Source organism: Saimiri boliviensis, chromosome 18, assembly GCF_048565385.1.
Source record: "Saimiri boliviensis isolate mSaiBol1 chromosome 18, mSaiBol1.pri, whole genome shotgun sequence".
Taxonomy (NCBI): Eukaryota; Metazoa; Chordata; class Mammalia; order Primates; family Cebidae; genus Saimiri; species Saimiri boliviensis.
In genome coordinates, this window is record NC_133466.1 from 3,299,682 (window position 1) to 3,322,743 (window position 23,062).

The 23,062-nt window shown below is 45.8% G+C and overlaps 1 long non-coding RNA gene across 1 annotated transcript; it reads right to left on the bottom strand.

The window, feature by feature from the left end:
- Positions 1 to 229: 229 nt before the first annotated feature.
- On the bottom strand, positions 230 to 23,044 carry LOC104651318 (uncharacterized). The gene is made up of 5 exons (XR_744814.3): positions 22,678 to 23,044; positions 20,688 to 20,859; positions 12,457 to 12,635; positions 1,959 to 1,996; positions 230 to 1,144 (listed from the first exon to the last, which is right to left on the bottom strand). It is a non-coding gene; the product is annotated as an uncharacterized LOC104651318 (long non-coding RNA).
- Between the last annotated feature and the right edge of the window lie 18 nt (positions 23,045 to 23,062).

Below are 23,062 nucleotides of genomic sequence, written 5' to 3' on the forward strand. Positions count from 1 at the left end.
ACAGAGAAAACAGATGCCACCTCTTCAGATGAAGAGCTGCAAAGTCATTGATTTAAGGAGCAGCAAACTCCTGTCATCATTCCTTACTTTCTTTTTGAGACAGGGTCTTGCTATGTTGCCCAGGCTGGACTAGAACTCCTAAGCCCAAGTAATCCGCCTATTCACAGACCAAACTGAAGGTAGGCTGGATACTCTCATGTCCCAGTAACAAAATGCAGATGAGCCAGGAGAAAGGGGACTTTTTATTTCGGTAACTGGTTATAGAGAGAAGGCCTGGAAATTATCACCAGACTAACTCAAAATTACCATGTTTTCCAGAACTTGTATACCTTCTAAGCTGTACGTCTACAGGTAGGTGTGCATTCATCTAAAGACATAAGCAATTGACTTCTTCTAACTATAACTGAGATCTGAGTCCTGAAGACCTTCCTCTGGAGCCTCAGTAAGTTTACTTAATCTAGGTGGGTCTAGATGACAGGGGCAATTACCCGTATCTTGCCTCTTGCTAAATCACGGAGGTTTAGGGAGTTCCTTTAGTCCCCAATAAAGCTTGTTTGTGGAGGCCTGGGGAGTTTCTTCAGACCTGCAGTAAAACTTGTTTAATCCTAAACAAGCCCTGTTAATAATTCCTTTACTATCTCATCATGTTTTAAAGCCCAGGAAAGGCCTGGGCAAAACTCTTGGTGGGCTTTTATTACATTCCAGCCTTTGTATAAGGGTGCTGGCTCTTTCAGCTTTTAATATGTAACTTACCCACTCAGTCAGTACCGGAACAGTTGTTATGGAGGCCTGCGTTAGTGAGACCCAGTCTGCCACAATCCTCACTGTCAATTTGCTCATGGTTTCTATCATGCTTGCATATTATTTATCATGAGAACTGTAGCGAGATAGGGCATCATCATCTTTCTGGCTACTTCCTGCTGAGAAGGGGGTCATTGTTTTGGGGCAATGAATGCAGCATTGGAGTGGAAGAGATCAATTTTCTCCCAGCAGCACTCTCTGGGGGCTTAGAGGCAGCGCCTGCTGAAACATAATAGTATGAGTTCAAGGGGTGTTTTGGAACAACAGATGACAGGAACACAGATAAAGAGGTTGCTGCTGTTTTCTTCTGAAGTACAGGTTGTCTCATCTTCAGGTCACAGGGCTGTAAGAGAGCACAGTGTTTCAGTGATTTCCAATTAGGAAAAACGGGGGAAAAGGAAAAGAAGAAGAAAAAAATGAAAACATTATTTTGGAAACTTGTAGCCAGAAACATTAGAATTCCAGACTAGAAAGTAGTAAAATTGAAAAACATCAAACGAGACTAGAATTTAACAACAGGTGTACTCTAGTCTTGAAACATAATCTTTCTCTCTCGTTTCCCATTTTTACTAAAGACAAATCATAGTAGGACTGATTTACTGTATTACACTTGGTGAGATTATTTGTATAAAGTGCAGCAAGAATAATTGTTTTTCACACAGGCCTTTGAAATTGGATTTGATAGAACTCTGTTCCACAGAAGGAATCAGAGATAAGACCTTTTAAGGCTGGGCCTAGCCATGGATCTGTACCCTCAAAAACCGTTAATTGGGCAAATTCCTCTCTAGATTCCAAGATAACTTGGGGCTACTGGCCTGTCAGAAAGTGACATTCTTTTTTTATCACAGGTCAGAATCCCTGTACAGTGACTGTACACAAAATATGAGGCTGGTCTTCAAGGGTTTTATTGGTTCCATTAGTCAAATTTGATTCCTCAAAAGAAAGCATATCATTCCAATCAAAGCCTTGGTAAAAATAACCAGTTTTTTCAATTGTGTCCTGTTACAAAAGAAAACAGATTTTTATTGCACTTACACAAATAATTATACTGCCATAAATTAAGAATACTCACAAATAGTTTTCAAATTCTAAATAAATCAGGTAGAGAGAAACAAATATGCTGCAAATTTTGCTCATAAGAGTATACTTTACTTAACTGTTAAAAGCTGTCAATAGCTCAAAAGTTCCCTTCATTCTGAAAAGCAAAACAAAGGATCAGCAACATTTTAAGCAAAAATCAAAAAGATCACTTCAGTCTCCTATTAGTTCAGTTCATATAATTAATTCTTGCCTTGCTTGATAACAATGAACATTTTAGCTCTCTGAGAGTCCTGAACATTTCCCTCTTTTCTGATGTCACAATCTCCAAAGTTATCAGAAGTCTGCATTTAAGAGTACTTGTAGCTGGGCGTGATGGCTCAAGCCTGTAATCCCAGCACTTTGGGAGGCCGAGGTGGGCATATCACTTGAGGTCAGGAGTTTGAGACCAGTCTGACCAAAATGGTGAAACTTTCCCCCCACCCCCGTCTGTACCAAAAATACAAAAATTAGTCAGGCATGGTGGCGGGCACCTGTAATCCCAACTACTCAGGAGGCTGAGGCAAGAGAATCACTTGAACCCAGGAGGCGGAGATTACAGTGAGCAGAGATCACGACATGGCACTCCAGCCTGGGCGACAAAGTGAGACTCCATCTCAAAAAAAAAAAAAAAGAAAAAAAGAACTCCTGAGCTCAAGTAATCCTCCTGCCTCGGTCTCCCAGAGGCCAGACCTCCTCCTTCCCATCCCTGACCTTTGTTACAGATTAGTACCTCCTTTATTGTCCTGTATGCAGCTCAGACCAGAGAGCACAAAGGCCTCACAACTGTTGCATCTTCCGTGTGGAAGGTTAAAAACAGCTTCTTCTTTTTTTTTTTTTTTTTTTTTTGGAGATGGAGTCTTGCTCTGTCACCTAGGCTGGAGTGCAATGGCATGATCTCTGCTCACTGCAACCTCTGCCTCCCAGGTTCAAGCAATTCTCCTGCCTCTGCCTCCTGAGTAGCTGGGCTTACAGGTGCATGCCACCACACCTGGCTAATTTTTGTATTTTTAGTAGGGACAAGGTTTCACCATGTTGGCCATGCTGGTCTTGAATTCCTGACCTCAGGTGATCCACCTGCCTTGTCCTCCCAAAATGCTAGGATTACAGGCATGAACCACTGAGCCCAGCCAAACATTCCTTTCTTGAAAGAAAAAGACCACCTCGACTAATCAGACCATTATAACTATGCATTAAAGCCTTATATAGAAAGATGTTGAGGGCCCAGGCATGGAGGCTCACACCTGTAATCCCAGCACTTTGGGAGGCTGAGGTGGGTGGATCATGAGGTCAGTAGATTTAGACCATCCTGCTAACATGGTAAAACCCCTTCTCTACTAAAATTTAAAAAAAAAAAAAGAAAGAAAAAAAAAGCCAGGTGTGGTGGAGTGTACCTGTAATCCCAGCTACTCAGGCTGGGAGAATCACTTGAACCCAGGAGGCAGAGGTTGCAGCAAGCTGAGATCATGCCACTGCACTCAAGCCTGGGCAACAGAGTGAGACTCTGTCTCAACAAGAAAGAAAGAAGGAAATAAAGTAAGTAAGAAAGAGAGGGAGAGAGAAAGAAAGAAAAAAGAAAGAGAGAAAGAAAAAGGAAGGAAGGAAGAAAGATGGATGTTGAAATTCCGGTAAGCAAGTGAGCTGAGATGGTGCCATTGCACTCCAGCCTGGTGAAGGAGCAAGACTCTATCTCAAAAATAAATTAATAAATAAAATTATAATCTTGGTTATCCAAAAAAAGGAAATTCCGGTAAGCTTCCCTAAACTTTACCTATGTGCGTGGTCCTGAACTTCTAGACTTCAGAACACTGACTTCCACTTTCTCGGTGGCTGTACTTAAACTCTGCACTTGAATAAACTCTCCTTCAACTAGGTTCTGGCCCCTTTGATTATTTTAGGTTGACGCCTGCATGGATCCATGCAGAGAGTCAGGCTATGTCTAGCTGCTTGGGGGTCTTGGGAAAGGGGGCCCAGCAGTGATGCCTTGCTGAGGTCATAGGGTTGGAGGTGGCACTGAAGCATGGGTTGAAGAAGAGTCTCTGAAGTCCTGAGGCCACACCATGTCAATGGGCTTCTCAGCACCTCCTCCCAAATCACCAGGGCCATGTCTAAGCATCTCTCTAACTCAGGGATTCTCCTGCTCACTGATAAATGTCCCTGAAGCCAGAAATTAGCAGCCCACAGATTATTGCCAGATGTTCTGTGGGGGCTCCCCAGGGTCCACATCTTCCTCACCTTTCCCCTCGCATCCTCACTGGTATTCAGCCTATTCTGGCAATCTCTCCATCACGCAAGGCAGACACAAGAGGTGCCCCATTTCAACAGCCGGGATTTCTTCTCTGTGACTTTCTCCCGACTTCCACTGTTGGCTGATAAACTTGGGAGGGTAAATAATGCAGTTTGCGGCCAGGTGTGGTGGCTCATGTAATCCCAGCACTTTGGGGGGCCAAGGTGTGGTGCTGTAATCCCAGCACTTTGGGAGGCCAAGGCGAGCAGATCACCTGAGGTCGGGAGTTTGAGACCAGCCTGATCAACATGGAGAAACCCCATCTCTACTAAAAATACAAAAAATTAACTGGGCATGGTGACACATGCCTGTAATCCCAGCTACTTGGGAGGCTGAGACAGGAGAATAGCTTGAACCCAGGAGGCAGAGGCTGTGGTAAACTGAGACTGTGCCATTGCACTCCAGCCTGGGCAACAAGAGCAAAACTCCATCTCAAAAAATAAAAATAAAAATAAATTCAGTTTGCTATCAACTTCTGCCATAGGATAGGCTTTAGCTCCAGGTTTGGTTTCAAGAATTCTTTTAGGGCAGGGCTCGGTGGCTCACGCCTGTAATCCCAGCACTTTGGGAGGACAAAGCAGGTGGATCACTTAAGGTCAGGAGTTCGAGACCATCCTGGCCAACATGGTGAAACCCCGCCTCTACTAAAAATACAAAATAGCTGGACACACCTGTAATCTCAGCTACCTGGGGGGCTGAGGCAGGAGAATCACCTGAACCTGGGAGGTGGAGGTTGCAGTGAGCTGAGATCGTGCCACTGCACTCCAGCCTGGACAACAGATCGAGACTCCATCTCAAAAAAAAAAAAAAATGGTTTTAGGTTAAAGTGCTCATGCAAATATCTTGAGTTCCCAAAATCACTGAGCTGAAGGGAAACGTCAAGCTGGGAACTGCTTAAAGCACACCTGCCTCCCACTCTACTCCAGGCATCCCCTGGGCTCACTGAGGTCAATGCGAATCGGATCGCCTCCTCTGGAAAGGCTCATCAGAAACTCAAAAGAAACCGACCACTTGTCTCTCGCCTGCCCGTGACCTGGAAGCCCCCCTCCTGCTTTGAGTCCCGCTTTTGCTTCGAGTTTTCCCACCTTTCCTGACCAAAACCAACGTTCATCTTACGTATGTTAACTGATGTCTCAGGTCTCCTTAAAATGTATGCAACCAAGCTGTGCTCTGACTGCCTTGGGTACATGTCATCAGGATCTCCTGAGACTGTGTCATGGGTGTGCGTCCTCAACCTTGACAAAATAAACTTTCTAAATGACCTGAAACCTGTCTCAAGTTTTCAGAGTTCACAGTCAACCAAGCACATGCAGGAGAGCTGTCCACACCATCCGAGCATTTGCGACTGTGCCAATGGCAGTCTTGTGAGTGAACTTCATCAGGAAGCCCTTTCTGTTAATGGCAGGACTCCCCCCTCCCCCAAAAAAGCATTTCTATTCACTCTTATTGGAGTGTAAAACTCCCTTCACAAATTGGTGAAAACTAAATGTCAGAAACATTGCTTTTCAGAAGACATTCAGGAAGGGAATGTGTGGAGCAGCTGTGCAGAAATAATAAAATGTTCGTTTTTCTTCCAGACCAGCTTATCTGCAGTGAATTCCTGGCACGGATACAAAGCGATTATTAAACCATGCAGAAACATGCCTCGGGTCCCCAGTAAATGCTCCTTTGCACACTAGCATACACCATCCACACCAGTGGTTTTTTCAACACGACCAGGTTTGGCCAGCTTCGTCCCAGGCATCCCCTCCTGGACGCCTGTTGTGACTCTCCCCAACCATCCTGCCTGTCTAGAAAGGAGCACAGGTGGAGCTGCCTGACTCATGAGCCCCCAAACTTGTTCTAAGGTTTTGTTGTTTTTGTTTTTGAGACAGCGTCTCTCTCTGTCACCCAGGCTGGAGTGCAGTGGCACCATCTTAGCTCACTACAGCCTCAACCTCCGTGGGCTCAGTGATCCTCCTACCTAAGCCTCCAGAGTAGCTGGGACTACAGGCATCCACCACTGTGCTTGGCTAATTCCTATATTTCTTGGAGAGATGGGGCTTTGCCATGTTGGCCAGACTAGCTTTGAACTCCTGGGCTCAAGTGATCTACCTGCCTTGGCCTCCCAAAGTGCTGGGATTACAGGCGTGGGCCACCGTGCCTGGCTGAGACTAAGGTTTTCATAGGGTACAAATCCATCAATGTAATTTTCAGCTGTTTCCTGATCAGAAGCTTTTCCACCACAGCTATGCAGATTGTTTTACACCAAGACACTTCTTGAATATTCATGTTCACCTTTAAAGCTCAGTTCTTCCTGCTATATTCTAGCTCTTTCATAACCAACAAACCACTCCTTGGCATATGGTGACTTCTGCATTGCCAACTACATTCCCCCCATTCCTGGTCAAGATCTCTCTTCCTATGCTACACACCACAGGCCCCATGTTTTCCATATTTCAGTGGCTCTTGATAATCACAATTATTGTAAATCTTCAACTGTTTGTCTTTTTTTTGTTTAACACAGAGGGGGTCTTGCTATGTTGGCCAGGTTCATCTTGAACTTTTGATCTCAATCAATCCTCCCACCTTGGCCTCCCAAAGTGCTAGGATTATAAGCATGAGCCACTGCGCACAGCCCAACTGCTTGTCTTTTGATTTTCTAAGTCATGGGGTCTTCCCAACATCACTGACACTTTCTGCACTATAGACAAACAGAGTGTTTCTTTCTTTCTTTCTTTCTTTTTGTCTTTTGAGACGGAGTTTTACTCTCGTTGCCCAGGCTGGAGTGCAACACTGCGACCTCAGCTTACCGCAACCTCTGCCTCCTGGGTTCAAGCAATTCTCCTGCCTCAGTCTAGTGAATAGCTGGGATTACAGGCATGTGCCACCACACTTGGCTAATTTTGTGTTTTTAATAGAGATGGGGTTTCACCATGTTGGTCAGGCTGGTTTTGAACTCCTGACCTCAGGTGATCTGCCCGCCTTAGCCTCCCAAACTGTTGGGATTACAGGCGTGAGCCACTGCACTCAGCCTCAAAGAAAGTGTTTCTATGTGTCCCTCCCACAGTGAGCAATGGGTACATGTGACCCTTTTTGTATGAATTCATAGTGCAATTAAACCAAGGTCACAAAAGGCCAAGTGCATTTTAAAAATTAAAACACACACAATGTCAGCGACCAGCAGAGGTGCCTGTACCGGGAGTGCTGGGATGCTGCCAGCACCTCAGGTCAGGTCCGCTTTTGAAGCAAACATTGGCACCAAATTTACAGGTGAAAAAAAGCCTTTCCATTTTCGCAGCGTTTTGCATTTTGGAATTGCTGATAAGGGCCTGTGGATATGTTCCATCATGGAATCCGGATGAAAAGACAGAACTGGAGTCCTTAAAGCAACCCCAGTCTGGTAGGACAGAGATGTCAACACTGCATTACAGCCTCATTCAACAAGGGCAGTTTATGATGCCTCATGGGCACCTACTGAGTGCCAAGCTTCACCCACTTCTCTAAGGCAGGTTGGCTGATCCTATTGCCCAATGGAAACCCTGAGTCCACAGAACTTTATAACCAAGGTCACAAAGCAGGAAGTGCCAAAGCAGGATATCAGATCCAGATCTGCTCAACCCTTGCAGGTAAGGAGGGAAGGCTGTGAGAACCCAAAATGCACTGCGCATCCAGGAGGGAGATGACTCCAAGGAGGTCTCAAGGGCAAGGCTGGAGTGCTGGGAAGAAGGGAGTGGCCATGGGCCCAGGAAGCACACACTGTGCACCGGTGAGAGGCTCCCAGGACCAGGAGCTGAGGGTTGCCCGGCACATTCTGGGGACTGGGAGCCATGGAGAGTTCCCAGGAAGAAGTAGCAGGATGGAGTCTGCATTTTCCACAGAGCCCTCTCACAGAGGGACAAATGGTGACCTAGAAAAGGAGGAAACAGCACAGATACTGCTGTGGTGATCCAGGTACACTCAGGAATGGCCCAGAGGAGGAAGACGAGCAGACATGGTTGAGAGAAGTCAAGGAACTAGAATGGATGTGAGTCAAACAACTAAGGGCAACCAGGTGGGCCTAGGCTGTGGAAGACTGGCATTCACTAAATGCTTGAACAGAAGGTCAAGAGGTGGGAGGAGGAGGATAAAATGAAGTCAGCTGGAGACAGGTTGAGCTGAGGTGTCTGGCAGACTTCTAAGTGGAGATCTGCCTTCCGAATTTGTGTCTGTGCACCTGCCACAGCATCTGACACATCAGACATGCCCTCCAAAATATAAGATAGGTGGATGGATGGATGGATGGATGGATGGTGGATGAAAGGACAGATGGACAAATGGATGGACAGATGGATGGATGGGTGGATGACTCAGTGGATGGATGGATGGATGAATAAATGGGTGGGTGAAAGGACAGATAGATGAATGGATGACTAGGTGAGTGGGTGGGTGGATGGATGGATGGATGGACAGATGGACAGATGGATGGATGGATGGATGGATTGATGGATGGATGGATGGGTGGATGGGTGGATGGGTAGATGGGTGGGTTGATGAAAGGACAGATGGACAAATGGACATATAGATGCATGATGGATGACTCAGTATATGGATGGATGGATGAATAAATGGGTGGGTGAAAGGACAGATGGATGAATGAGTGAGTGGGTGGATGGATGGAAGGATGGATGGATGAACTAATAGACAAATGGGTGGACGGACAGATGAGTGGATAGGTGGGTGAAAGGAGAGATACATGGATGAACAGATAAAGGGAAGAATGAATTCTCAACTTTAAATAATGAGATTTAGAAAATATAGTTAAGTACATAGTTTATTCAAGCCCAAAGCTTAAGGATGCCCATCTGGGAGCCTAATTCAAGTTGCCCTGAGCAGATGTTCCAATGAGCAGCAGTAAGTGGGTCATCTTCTTTTTTTTTTTTTTTTGAGACAGGGTCTCACTCTCACCCAGTCTGGATTGCCGTGGTGTGATCACAGCTAACCGCAGCCTCAACCTCCCAGGCTCCAGCAATCCTCTCTCCTCAGCCTGCCTCGGTAGCTGGGACCACAGGCACATGCCACTATGCCTGGCTAATTTTTTTTTTTAATTTTTTTATAAAGACAGGGTCTCACTATGCTGTCCAGGATAGACAAGCAGATTTGAAAGGGAAAAAGAAGAGGCAGCCCCTAAGTTGCTCCCAAGAATTTATATTAAACTAGCAGAAGTATCAAGTGGCTCTAAGGATCACCAAGGACCCACGATTTGAATGATTACCATGCACACACAAAGGAACCTGTGCAGATGACTGCTTTGCACAGAGAGTAAGTCAGCATGCTACACTGTGCCCACAGCAGACCAAGACCTTAAAAGAAGAATCTGTAAGATTCCCGGAGTTCCTGTCATGTACAATTCTAACCATACATACAACACTGAACGGATCCCAGATGATTATGGCGCCCCTTGATTCTAATTCTTACAATTCCTCTGCCTTTCTTCCACCAACTTTCGCTTGTTGCCAGTTCATTACAAATGCAATAGCATGAATTATTCTGTTGACCCATTTGCTCTATTATGAGCTGAGGATGGTTAAATATGCTCATTCTTTTTTCTTTTTTTTTCAGACCAAGTTTCCCTCTTGTTGCCCAGGCTGGGGTGCCGTGGTACGATCTTGGCTCACTGCAACCTCTGCCTCCCATGTTCAGGTGATTCTTCTGCCTCAGCCTCCCCAGTGGCCAGGATTGCAGGTACGCGCCACCATGCACGGCTAATTTTTTTTTGGTATTTTTAGTAGAGAGAAATACTTCTTTTTTTTTTCTTGAGATGGAGACTTGCTCTGTCACCAAGGCTAGAGTGCAGTGGTGTGACCTCAGCTCACTGCTACCTCTACCTCCTGGGTTCAAGCGATTCTCCTGCCTCGGCCTCCTAAGTGGCCGGGATTACAGGCATCCACCACCACACCCAGATAATTTTTTGTGTTTTTAGTAACTTTTGTATTTTTAGTACAGAAAAATATGCCTCGGCCTCTCAAGGTGCTGGGATTGCAGGTGTGGACCACTGTACCTGGCCTGCTCACTTTTTGATGCTGTTGTGAAAGTGATATTTTTGTCTAATAAAAATTTTAGGCCAGGCACTGTGGCTCGTACCTGTGGTCCCAGCACTTTGGGAAGATGAGGTGGGCAGATCACCTGAGGTCAGGAGTTTGAGACCAGCCTGGACAACATGGCAAAACACCATCTCTACTGAAAACACAGAAAAAATTAGCTGGGTGTGGTGTCATGTGCCTGTGATCCCAGCTACTGGGGAGGCTGAGGAGGGACAGTCACTTGAGCCCAGGAGGCAGAGGTTGCAGTGAGCCAAGACTGTACCACTGCATTCCAGCCTGGGTGACAGAGTGAGACTGTCTCAAAAAAAAAAAAAAAAAAAAAATTAATGACAGTCAAAGGGCACAAAATCTCAGACAGGAAGAATATGTTTTGTACTTTTTTTGAGTTCTGTTATACAGTGTGGTGCATATACTTAATAATGGAGTATTATACATTTCAAAATTGATATTCTCATCACAGAAATGTATTTGAAGTACTGGATATGTTAACTAGCTTGATTTAATTATTCCACATTATATCTATAATTTATGACATCATTTTGTAACCCATAAATTTATACCACTATGAATTGTCCATTTACAATAAAAATTTTTTGTTGCATCTTTTTAGAAATCAGATACTCTGATGATTTCTCACATGATTTGATGGTCATTGATTTATACTGACTTAACAAACATTTATTAAATGTGGAAAAAGAAAAATAAACAAACAAATAAATAAAAATAAGAAGTGCCTGAGACTGGGTAATGTATAAGAAAAGAGGCTTAATTGGCACATGGTTCCGCAGGCTTGACAGAAAGCCTGGTGCTGGCACCTGCTCAGCTTCTAGGGAGGCCTTGGGAAGCTGACAGTCAGGGCAGAAGGTAAAGGGGGAGCAGGCATGTCACCAACAGAAAGCAGGACCCTTAGAGAGAGGGCAAGAGAGTGGCGGGTGAGGGCCGCACACTTTGAAATAACCAGATCTCACGAGGACTCACTCACTGTCATGAGGATAGCACCAAAGAGACGCTGCTGAGCCGTTCATGAGAAACCCGCACCTTTGATCCATCACCTCCCACCAGGCCCCACCTCCAATGCTGGGGATGATATTTCATTATCAGATTTGGGTGAGGACAAATATCCAAATTATGTTGGGGATGGAAACCTCTTAGTGAGGAATCTGAAGAAAGCCAAAAGCCAAATTGGGAAGGCATCGCAGGGTGGCAAAATGAGACCTCAGTCATCAATTTATATAGCTGCTGTTGCCTGTGGAATCACCTCTAGTCTTCAGAATACCACGAATCTGGTTTTCTTAGGAGAAGCAAAACAATAATGGCCAGGAGTAGTGGCTCACACCTGTAATCCCAGCACTTTGGGAGGCAGAGGCGGGTGGATCACCTGAGACCAGGAGTTCAAGACCAGCCTGGCCAATATGGTGAAACCCTGTCTCTACTAAAAATATAAAAAATTAGCTGGGCATGGTGGTGGACACCTGTAATCCCAGCTACCTGGGAGGCTGAGGCAAGACAATCGTTTGAACCAGGAGGGTGGAGGTTGCAGTGAGCCAAGATTGCGCCATTGCACTCCAGCTTAGACAACAAGAGCAAAACTCCATCTCAAAACAATAACAAAAAAACAAAAAAATGAGAGATACATAAACATAAGAATTATAATATAATACACATAAGAATTATAATCAAAAAGAAATGCATATGCCTGAACAGAAAAAAAATTCAACTTATGAATGAACTAAAAACATCACAAAGAAAATTAAAACCCAGGCCTTCTTTAAAGACTTGTAGCCAGGAAATAATTAAGGATTGTAGGAAAATGATAAAAACTCAGAAACAATCATCAGGCTGGAATCTAACAGTAAGTATACAACAGTTTTCTTCTGAAACTTAATTTTTATCTCTCCAACTCCCCATTTCTACCAAAAATAAATCTTAGTGGGACCAAGTTACTTGTAAAATAAGTTTTAGCATTATACTCGGACTCATTATCTGTATAAAGTGGAACAAGAATCGTGACTGACCATAAAGGTTCTTTTCAAGTTGGCTTTGAGGAATTTTCATAGAGAATTTCAGGTTAGACTTTTTAAAGCCTTGAGGGTTTGAAAAGCCAAAGACTGATTCATCACCAGATTGTGCCTGTAAAATCTGCATCAACGGGGTGAGTTCCTCTTTTCTCAAGGCCCCAAAATATTCTGAGGTTCCTGGGCCTAACAGAAAGGAAAATTATTTACTTACCTCAAGGTCAGGAACCTTATAAGGGAACTGTGTAGACAAGGTACATGGCCAGTCTTTCCAAGTAGCTTTTTATTGGCTCTATAAAGCCAACCTCAATTCCTCAAAGCAGTCTGTCATATCTGAAAGTACACCACTCCAGGCAAAGCCTTGGTAGAATATCCAGTGTCTTCAACTGTGTCCTGTTAACAAGGGAAAAATTTTTTTTACTAAAATTATGCAAATAACTACATTACAGTAAATTAAGAATCCTCATTAATAGTTTCTGCTTTTGGAGAAATCAGGTAGAAAGAAAGGTCAATGCTTCAATTTTGCTCATAAAAAAATACTTTACCCAGTTGCTATAAGCTCCAAACAGATTTTTTTTTTAAGTTTTTGGCCAGGCATGGTGGTTCACGCCTGCAATCCCAGTACTTTGGGAGGCCAAGTCAGGCAGATCACCTGAGGTCAAAAGTTCAAGACCAGCCTGGCCAACATGGTGAAACCCTGTCTCTACTAAAACTACAAAAAATTTAGCCAGTCATGGTGGCACACGCCTGTAATCCCAGCTACTCAGGAGGCTGAAGCAGAAGAATAGCTTGAACTCGGGAGGCAGAGGTTGCAGTGAGGCAAGATGGCGCCACTGCACTCCAGCCTGGGCAACAAGAGCAAAATTCCATCTCAAAAAAAAAAAAATTCTTGACTCTTGAAAACAAACAAACAAAGAAAAAAAAAAAAAGAGTTAGCATTGTTTCAACAAAAAAGTCATTAAAATAATTTCAGTCTATCAGTTCAGTCCAGTGTAATTAATTATTGTAATTCCTGATGCTGGGTTAGCAATCTTCATGAATGCATCAGTTTTTCACTAGTGTTCTGGAAGTTTTTACCTAGTCCACTGGTATGATCTCTAAGGTTATTAGAAACCTGTATTCAAGAGTACTTGTCAGTATCCTTTTCATGAATTTCCTTGAAGGAAAGACAAATTTTGGACTGCAGCTGATTGTAAACCACTATTTGTCTTTTCTCTTTCTCTCTTTTTTTTTTTGAGGAGGAGTTTCGCTCTTGTTACCCAGGCTGGAGTGCAATGGCACCATCTCAGCTCACCGCAACCTCCGCCTCCTGGGTTCACACAATTCTCCTGCCTCAGCCTCCTGAGTAGCTGGGATTACAGGCACGCGCCATCATGCCCAGCTAATTTTTTGTATTTTTAGTAGCGACGGGGTTTCACCATGTTGACCAGGATGGTCTCGATCTCTTAACCTCACTATCCACCCACCTCAGCCTCCCAAAGTGCTGGGATTACAGGCGTGAGCCACCGCGCCCGGCCCTCTCTTTTTTTTTCTTGAGATGGAGTCTCCCTCTGTCACCCAGCTGGAATGCAATGGCACAACTTCAGCTCACTGCAATCTCTGCCTCCCGGGTTCAAGTAATTCTCCTGCCTCAGCCTCCCAAGTAGCTGGGACTATGGGCACCCCCCACCACCACGTCCAGCTACTTTTTGTATTTTTAGTAGAACAGGGTTTCACCATGTTGGCCAGGCTGGCTTCAAACTCCTTACCTCAGGTGATCCACCCACCTTGGCCTCCCAAAGTGCTGGGATTACAGATCACTGCACCTAGTCCTTATACCTCCTTTTTTCATTTTGACCTTCTACCTTAGGCCAAAACTTTTCTTTCTTTTCCCCCTTATCATTTGGACCGTACAAAGTTCTCTCTCATGCAAAAGAAAGAAAATTACTCACTTTTCAACTTTATTTATGAAAAGACATGTCACTTGGCTGGGCATGGTGGCTCACACCTATAATCCCAGCACTTTGGGAGACTGAGGTGGGCAGATTACCTGAAGTCAGGAGTTCAAGACCAGCCTGGCCAACATGATGAAACCCCTGTCTCTACCAAAAATCCAAAAATTAGCCAGGCATGGTGGTGCGCACCTGTAATCCCAGCTACTCAGGAAGCTGAGGCCAGAGAATCACTTGAATCCAGGAGGCAGAGGTTGCAGTAAGCTGAGATCATGAAATTACAGGTGCCCTTCACCATGCCCAGATAATTTTCTGTGTTTTTAATAGATGTTAGATATAGTGAACTCTAAGTTTCTCTTCACAGAATCAGCGTGTCAGTATGCTCAGCTCTCTTATTCTTTAATTCTCCATTTTAAAGTTTAACTTCCTTGTAGTTTCAGTAAACAACCTTTTCCACTGGTTCTAATCAGTAGCTCACATCTATTCCCCTGTTCCCCTCCTCCATCCTGACTCATCCCAGTCACCTGCTCCAGTCACCTGCCCTGGTCACTTGCTTTGACCTGAGTCACCCCTGGTCACCTGCTCTGACCTGTCCTGTAACCATCCTTCCCATCAAACTATCCACCCCACCACTCCAGCTCATATCCCTGCTCTCTTTAAAATAGCCAATGGGAATTCTTAGACTGTGCAGTCTAACCCTAGCCGATAGGGGAATGACACAGCAGTAGGGGCTACCTGCATCAGAGGTAAGAACCCCTTCCCCTCCCTTGTCCAGGTGTGTGCTTGCCACTGTTCCATCTACAGAAGTAAATTGCCTTGCTGAAGAAATTCACATTGGAGTGCCATTTATTTTTGCACTGAAAATTTACATATAACATAGAGATGGGGTTTCACCATGTTAGCCAGGCCAGTCTCAATCTCCTAACCTCAAGTGACCCACCTGCCTCAGCCTCCCAAAGTGCCAGGATTACAGGCATGAGCTACCACACCCAGCTTTCAAGTTTATTTTTCTATTAACTATCTTTACATTACTGTAATGAGGCAAGTATCATAAAATCAAAAACCTTAAAATACATATATATTTCTTGATAATTCAGAAGATAAACCAACAATATTTTTTTTTTTTTTTGAGACAGAGTTTTGCTCTTGTTACCCAGGCTGGAGTGCAAAATGGCGCGATCTCGGCTCACTGCAACCTCTGCCTCCTGGGTTCAGGCAATTCTCCTGCCTCAGCCTCCTGAGTAGCTGGGATTACAGGCACGTGCCACCATGCCCAGCTAATTTTTTGTATTTTTAGTAGAGATGGGGTTTCACCATGTTGACCAGGATGGTCTCGATCTCTCGACCTCGTGATCCACCCGCCTTGGCCTCCCAAAGTGCTGGGATTACAGGCTTGAGCCACCGCGCCTGGCCTAAACCAACAATATTAAACCCTTTTATTTACCAAAAATTGATCCAAGTCATGTTAATGAAAAGGCATTTGAGTTAGTTTCTATTTTCTGGTAAAATATGTAAGTGGTCCCTTCTTGAAGCCAATTAATTATAGCTTTTTCATATATTTTGGTAGTGAAATGTCATATACACATGACAGATATATAGACATAGAGACAGAAGCAGATCTTATAGCTTCCATAAAGAATCTTCTCTCAAATTCCCCAAATTGTAGTGGGCCCAACTAATTTGTAAAGTCAGTTTTAGCATTATACTCAGCCTGATTATACTCTCAAACGGTTTTTATTTCCCCTTTTTACATGATCTCTAAGCAGCCGTTAGCTAGGCAATACTAAATGTGCACTTCTTTTTTTTTTTTTTTTTTTTTTTTTTTGAGACAGAGTTTCTTTCCTGTTGCCCAGGCTGGAGTACAATGGCGTGATCTCGGCTCACTGCAACCTCCACCTCCCGAATTCAGGTGATTCTCCTGCCTCAGCCTCCCGAGCAGCTGGGACTACAGGCATGTGTCACCGCGCCCGGCTAATTTTGTATTTTTTAGTAGAGACAGGGTTTCTCCATGTTGGTCAGGCTGTTCTCAAACTCCTGATCTCAGGTGATGCGCCTGCCTCAGCCTCCCAAAGTGCTGGGATTACAGGCGTGAGCCACCATGACCCACCACTAAATGTGTACTTCTAAAGGGATGACTCAGGTGAAACAAAGTAGAACAAATTCACATCTCAAAAGCACAGAGCTAAACTCAAGCCAAGGAAGAAGTGTGTAGGTAAAGCCCAGTCAAAATGAGACTGCCATGAAGTGTCTCCAAAGACTACCGTTCGTGATGTCAACTTTAAGGCAATGTCTTCCCCATGTTCAGAAGTTTGGGTGCAGGGAGGGGACGCCCTTACAAATGGAGATTTCCTTCATGTAAATTTTTTTTACAAAGAGTTTCAATAGAGCCAGCTAAATGCTAGAAAGCCATATTCTGGAGATCAAAGAAGTTGCACAAGGGTCTGCATTCATCAGGTTCTCCAGAGGGTCAGAACTAGTAGGATAGATAGGCATATGAAAGGAGTTTATTAGGGAGAATTGGCCCACGCCACCACAGGGCCAAGTCCCATGACAGGCTGTCTGCAAGCTGAGGAAGAAAGAAGCCAGGAGTGGCTCAGTCGGGTCCAAAAGCCTCAGAAGTAGGGAAACCAACAGCACAGCCTTCAGTCTGTGGCTGAAAGCCGGAGAGTCCTGGCAAACCACTGGTGTAGGTCCAAGAGTCCAAAGGCCAAAGAATCTGGAGCGTGATCTCCAAGGGCATGAGGAACAGAGGAAGCATCCAGCACAGAAGAAAGAGGGACGCGAAACCGCCTTTGCAAAAATTATAACTGAAGAAATTGTGACAGTGAAAGAGATCAGACCTAACCGACTCCATCTTGCTTCTAACCTTTAAGCTGTCTTTGTTCCTTCCTGGGCACTGGCCCAACTAACCCTGGGAAGAAATTTAGTTTACGGTTTGACTCTGAAACAAAACTGATAATAGTCCTTTCCCATAAAGATCCCCTTCTTGCCTAGGAACCAGTCTGCCTTTGTAAGACTAATAAATTAGCTACAAAATTAGAAATTGTGATTTAAAGGTCATTCAGCCTCTGGCTGCGAGTCTGAACAGACAATGTCCAAGCCCACTGAATCCCCTAAAAACCACTTATGGTCAGGCACAGTGGCTCATGCCTGTAATCCCAGCACTTTGGGAGGCCAAGGCAGGTGGATGACTTGAGGTCAGGAGTTCCAGATCAGCCTGGGCAACATGGTGAAACCCTGTCTCTACTAAAAACACAAACATCAGCTAGGCGTGGTGGTGAGCACTTGTAATCCTAGCTACTCAGGGGGCTGCAGCAGGAGAATTGATTGAACCCGGGAGGTGAAGGTGGCAGTGAACTTAGACTGTGCCATTGCACTCTAGCCTGGGTGACAAGAGCAAAACTCTTGTCAAAAGAAAGAGAGAAAGTGAGAAAGAGAGAGAGAGAAAGAAAGGAAGGAAGAAGGAAGGAAGGAAGGAGAGAGAAAGAAAAAGAAAGAAAGAAAGAGAAAGAAAGAAAATCTTGCTAGCTGCACATGGAGTCCAATCCTGATTTCTGTCCGGCCATATTTTCCAGGAGCTGAGCTTCTCAGCTGAGCACCTACACATAAAGAGCCAAAAGCCCTGCCTGCCCCACAGACGGAAACTACAGGAAATCAAAAGCAGTTCATGGAAGGGAAAAGGATGAACAAAAAAGTGTGTTCCCCAAAAGGTCAAGAGTCACACAGACAACTTAAAATAAGCATGGCCAGGTGCAAGCACTCATACCTATAATCCCAGCACTTTAGGAGACTGAGGCAGAAGGACTGAGGCCATGAGTTCAAGACCAGTCTGGCCAACATAGCAAAATTCCATCTTTACAAAAATAAAAATTAAAAAATTAGCCAGGCATGGTGGTGCCCACCTGTAGTCCTAGCTACTTGGGAGACTGAGGCAGGAGGATTGCTTGAGCCCAGAAGTTCAAGGTTACATTGAGCTCTGATAGGACCACTATACTCCAGCCTAAGTGACAGAGCAAGACGCTGTCTCTAAAAATAAAAATGAAAAACAAACAGGACTGGCCAGACGCGCTGGCTCACGCCTGTAATCCTAGCACTTCGGGAGGCCAAAGCAGGCAGATCACCTGAGGTCAGGAGTTCGAGATCAGCCTGGCCAACATGGTGAAAACCCGTCTCTACTAAAAATACAAAAAATTAGCCAGGCATGGTGGCAGGTGCCTATAATCCCAGTTACTGGAAGGCTGAGGCAGGAGAATTGCTTGAACTCGGGAGGTGGAGGTTGCAGTGAGCCAAGATTGCACCATTGCACTCAAGCCTGGGAGTGAAACTCTTTCTAAAAAAAAAAAAACAAAACTAGCTGGGCAAGGTAGTGGGTGCCTGTAATCCCAGCTACTTGGGAGGCTTAGGCAGAAGAATCATTTGAACCCAGGAGGTGAAGATTGCAGTGAGCCAAGGTTGCGCCACTGCACTCCAGCCTGGGTAACAGAGCAAAACTCTGTCTCAAAACAAACAAACAAAAAGCAATAGTTTCAGATAACCTCCTGTTTTCTTCTTGCAAATAAATTACTTCATCAGAACTTCTTTTAGAAGCTCCTAAGTATCATTGAAAAATAGCTCTCTCAGTTTTTTAATTTTAGATCCAGATGTTTCCTGTTGAGTGCATAAACTAAGTTAGGTATTTTCAAGGTACCCATCTTAGCTACTGTAGTCTGAGGTCTTCATGGGTTAAGTGAGACAATTTTCTCTATACTGACAGAAGGTGGCACCGTGAGTATGCACATGAATACAGCTGCCATTTCTGCGATGGATCTCTCCTTCAGACGCACAAGAGCCCATAACTTAGATTTTCCTTCTAAATGACCAAAAATACATAAGGGGGGGAATTTCAGTCACTAAAGAAGAAAGTTTAGATTTGTCAATTGAACTAAGTTTCAGAATGTGGCCAGTTTTAAAGATGACACTTTCTCCTTGACCAAATTTCAAATGAGGAAAAGGCTGCAAACTCTAAAAAGTAAGATAAGCAAAACCTCGGAGACAAGTGAAAATCACAAATCTGCAGTCAACAGCCTCTCTAGAGAATAAAAATGGAAACTCCTACCCTTCAGTGGAGCTTCGGTTCCAACCCTATCAAATTCTTAGTGTGTAAGTCTCAATCTTCAACCAAGCCAGGAGGATTCAGATCCTAAGACGGGCCTTACCAGAGACCCCTGCCAGCCCCAGTGAGGTCGAGTAAACAATAGTTGCTTGTGCTGGTACCAAGGCTTCAACTATTGATGAAGCAATGGCAATCCCTGAAGGCCTGCTTCAGCTCCTATGTGGGTCGCCAAAATGTCAACCTCAAATAACGAAATTCAGGCCGGACACAGTGGCTCACACCGGTAATCCAAGCACTTTGGAAGACCGAGGTGGGTGGATCACCTGAGGTCAGGAGTTCAAAACCACCTGGCCGACATGGTGAAACCCCATCTCTACCAAAAAAATACAAAGAATGAGCCAGGTGTGGTGGCTCATGTCTGTCATCCCAGCTACTCGGGAGGCTGAGGCAGGAGAATCGCTTGAACCTGGGAGGTAGAAGTTGCAGCGAGCAGAGATCGTGCCATTGCACTCCAGCCTGGGCAACAAGAGTGAAATTTGGTCTCAAAAAGAAAAAGAAATGAAATTCAGAAAATATGATTAAGTATACAGTTTATTTGAGCCCAAGCTTGAGGATGGCTACCTGGGCACATACCCCCTAGGTTCCCCTGAATATGTGTTCCTATTAGCAGCAGTTACACTGGGTTTTGTTTTGTTTGGGGGTTGTTTTTTTTTTCTGAGATGGAGATTTGCTCTGTCGGCCAGGCTGGAGTGCAGTGGTGCCATGTCAGCTCACTGCAACCTCCGCCTCCAGGGTTCAAGCGATTCTCCTGCCTCAGCCCCCCAAGCAGCTGGAACTACAGGGGCGTGCCACCACGCCCACCTAATTTTTTTTTGTATTTTTAGGAGAAATGGGGTTTCACCATATTGGCCAGGCTGGTATTGAACTCCTGACCTCATGATCCACCCGCCTCAGCCTCCCAAAGTGCTGGGATTGCAGGTGTGAGCCACAGAGCCTGGCCTAAGTGGATTTTTAAGGGAAAGGAAGAGGCAGTCCCTAAGTTGTTAGCAAGAACTTGCATTAAAATAACAGAAGGTGCTGATTGGCTATGCATTGTTCTTTGAATCACTAATTCCATGTGAACATGAAGGTAATGGGTGAGGCAGCCTGTCGGGAGCAAAAATGCCTTCAAACAATTGCCCCGGACAATTGCTTCTGTGGTGGAAGGGGCACTGAATGAAGTCCCACACTCCTGATTCTCTGGGCCTCATCATTTCGTACCACCTCACAGAGCTCAGACTGCTTTACTTTTTCTTTCCCAGGAAAAACAGGTGGATGTTGCTGGTGGCCCTGGTCTGATCATCCACCCTGGTTCCAGTAACCAGATTAATTCCTTTTAATAGAGCCTTGTATTTCAGTTCAGTTCCCATGCATAGACCTTACCTCTGCTTTCTTCCACCACTTCTCCCCTACCCCAGGGACTTCACAGCTGAGACCCGTTGCCAGCTTCCATCTCTCCAGCAGTCTTTGTTCCCAGACCGTGTCCTGAGGCTGCACCCTCTGGACATGACCACCTGCTGGACTGGCATCTGTCTTGTCTCTTCTCTGGCCTCACCTATGCGAAAGGAACATAAAATTCAGGATCCCAGTTCACTCTGCCAAAAGGAAAAGAATGAGTTAGGCCGGGCACGTGGCTCACACCTGCAATCCCAGCACTTTGGGAGGTTGAGGTGAGCTGATCACGGGGAGTCAGGAGTTCGAGAGCAGGCTGACCAACGTGGAGAAACCCCATCTCTACCCAAAATACAAAGTTAGCCGGGCGTGGTGGTGCATGCCTGTAATTCCAGTTACTCAAGAGGCTGAGGCAGGAGGATCACTTGAACCCGAGAGGCGGAGGCTGCAGTGAGTGGAGATTGTGCCACTGCACTCCAGCCTGGGCAACAAGAGCAAAACTCCATCTCAAAAAAAGAAGAAAAATGCCGGGCGCGGTGGCTCAATCCTGTAATCCCAGCACTTTGGGAGGCCGAGGCGGGTGGATCACGAGGTCGAGAGATCGAGACCATCCTGGCCAACGTGGTGAAACCCCATCTCTACTCAAAATACAAAAAATTAGCTGGGCATGGTGGCATGTGCCTGTAGTCCCAGCTACTCAGGAGGCTGAGGCAGGAGAATTGCTTGAACCCGGGAGGCGGAGGTTGCGGTGAGCCGAGATCGTGCCATTGCACTCCAGCCTGGGTAACAAGAGCGACACTCTGTCTCAAAAAAAAAAAAGAAAAGAAAAATGAGATGAAAGCTGTCATGTAAGAAAGCAACTGCCTTTCTTTTTGTTCCCAAGCAGATGGCTACAGATAAAAGGTTCAACATCCCCTTCTCTTATGCAAAGTGCGGGTTTGCTGAGTGTGAGCCGTACACAACTGACTGTTCTCCACCCACTTCTTTTCTCTTGCGATGTGTGGGGTTAGGGTTAGGGAATTATTGTCCGGCTTTCCCCTCCAGCCCACTTTTCCCCTTTAAACAATGAAGCCCTCAAAGCCATCTTTGGAGAAAGGCACAGACCCCCAGACCGCTTCCGTGATTCCGTGTTTCCCCCGGGCATTGTCCTTAACCTTGGCAATATAAACTTCTAAGTTCATTGAGCCCTGTCTCACATACGTTTTGGTTTACACCTCCGAGTCCCTACTGTTCCTAAGACAAGTTTCCAGTTTGCAGATCCTTCCCAGGTGGAAAGATGCTCTGTTGCCAAGAAAGATGCAATTCTAACGCGCAACTCTGTCCAAACGCTAGTGCTCAGCGTTCAGCTCTGGCCAGCCAAGAGGACCCCACGCACCTTCCCACAGCCTGGGGCTCATCTTGACGGGGAGGTAAGTCAGGTAGGCCCTGTCGGACTTCTACCCAACCAAAGTGGACAGCTGGGTTGGAAATTAGGTAAATGGAAGGTGAGCTGATGAACGTGGGAAACCAGATGAAAACGGTTACTTGATGGAGCGGTTAAAACACAGTGGGGAAGGAATAGAACTCTTCCAACGGAATGGTTCCAGCCTTGTGCCCTAAAGGGACCGAAAGGGTATCCCAGAGGCAAGTCACTGGCCTTCCAACTCCACCGGTGGGTGGCCCCGGCCCGGCCACTGAAAGAACGCAGGGTCCCGGGGAGGTCGCAGCTGGCAAGCGTACCGGGAGGGGGAAGCGGAGCGGGGTGCGAGGTTAATCAGGCCCCGAGAGCCAGGTCTACAGGGCCTCAGCGGTGCCCACCCATGCCTGGCAATTCTTTAAAGGCACTATTGCTCCAGACCCGCTGCCTTCACCCGTGATCTTCCTTTACTGGAATTACTACACAAAGAACAGCGTATAGCCAATCAGTAGCGTCTGTTACTTTCATGTAAATTCTTGCTGAGCAATTTAAAAACGGCCTCTCTCTTTTGATTTATAAACCCACTTGTAACTGTTGCTAATCCTATGTTCAGGGCAACTTGAAGCCGTGCTCCCGGGCCGCAATCTTCCAACTTGGCCCAAGTCACCTCTCTACTTATATAAAGTTCGCCTCCGCGTTTTGAAGGTCGACGGTTCCCCCGCACCACGCGCAAGCGTCTGGGGAAGGGAACTCCGCACTTCTCAATCTTCCCCGGGCTGGGGTCGAGCTGAGCGCCCCGCACCGAGCCCCAGGAGGCTCTGCGGAAAAGCCCCTCGGCCCCGGTTCGGCCTACACCGCCAGCCGCCAATCCACGGCGCGAAGCACCGAGCAGAGCCAGCGCCGGGCAGGAGGGCGACGGCCGGGCGGGGCGGCTTCCCAGGGCCGAAAAGGCGGGGCCTTCCGCGCGTAC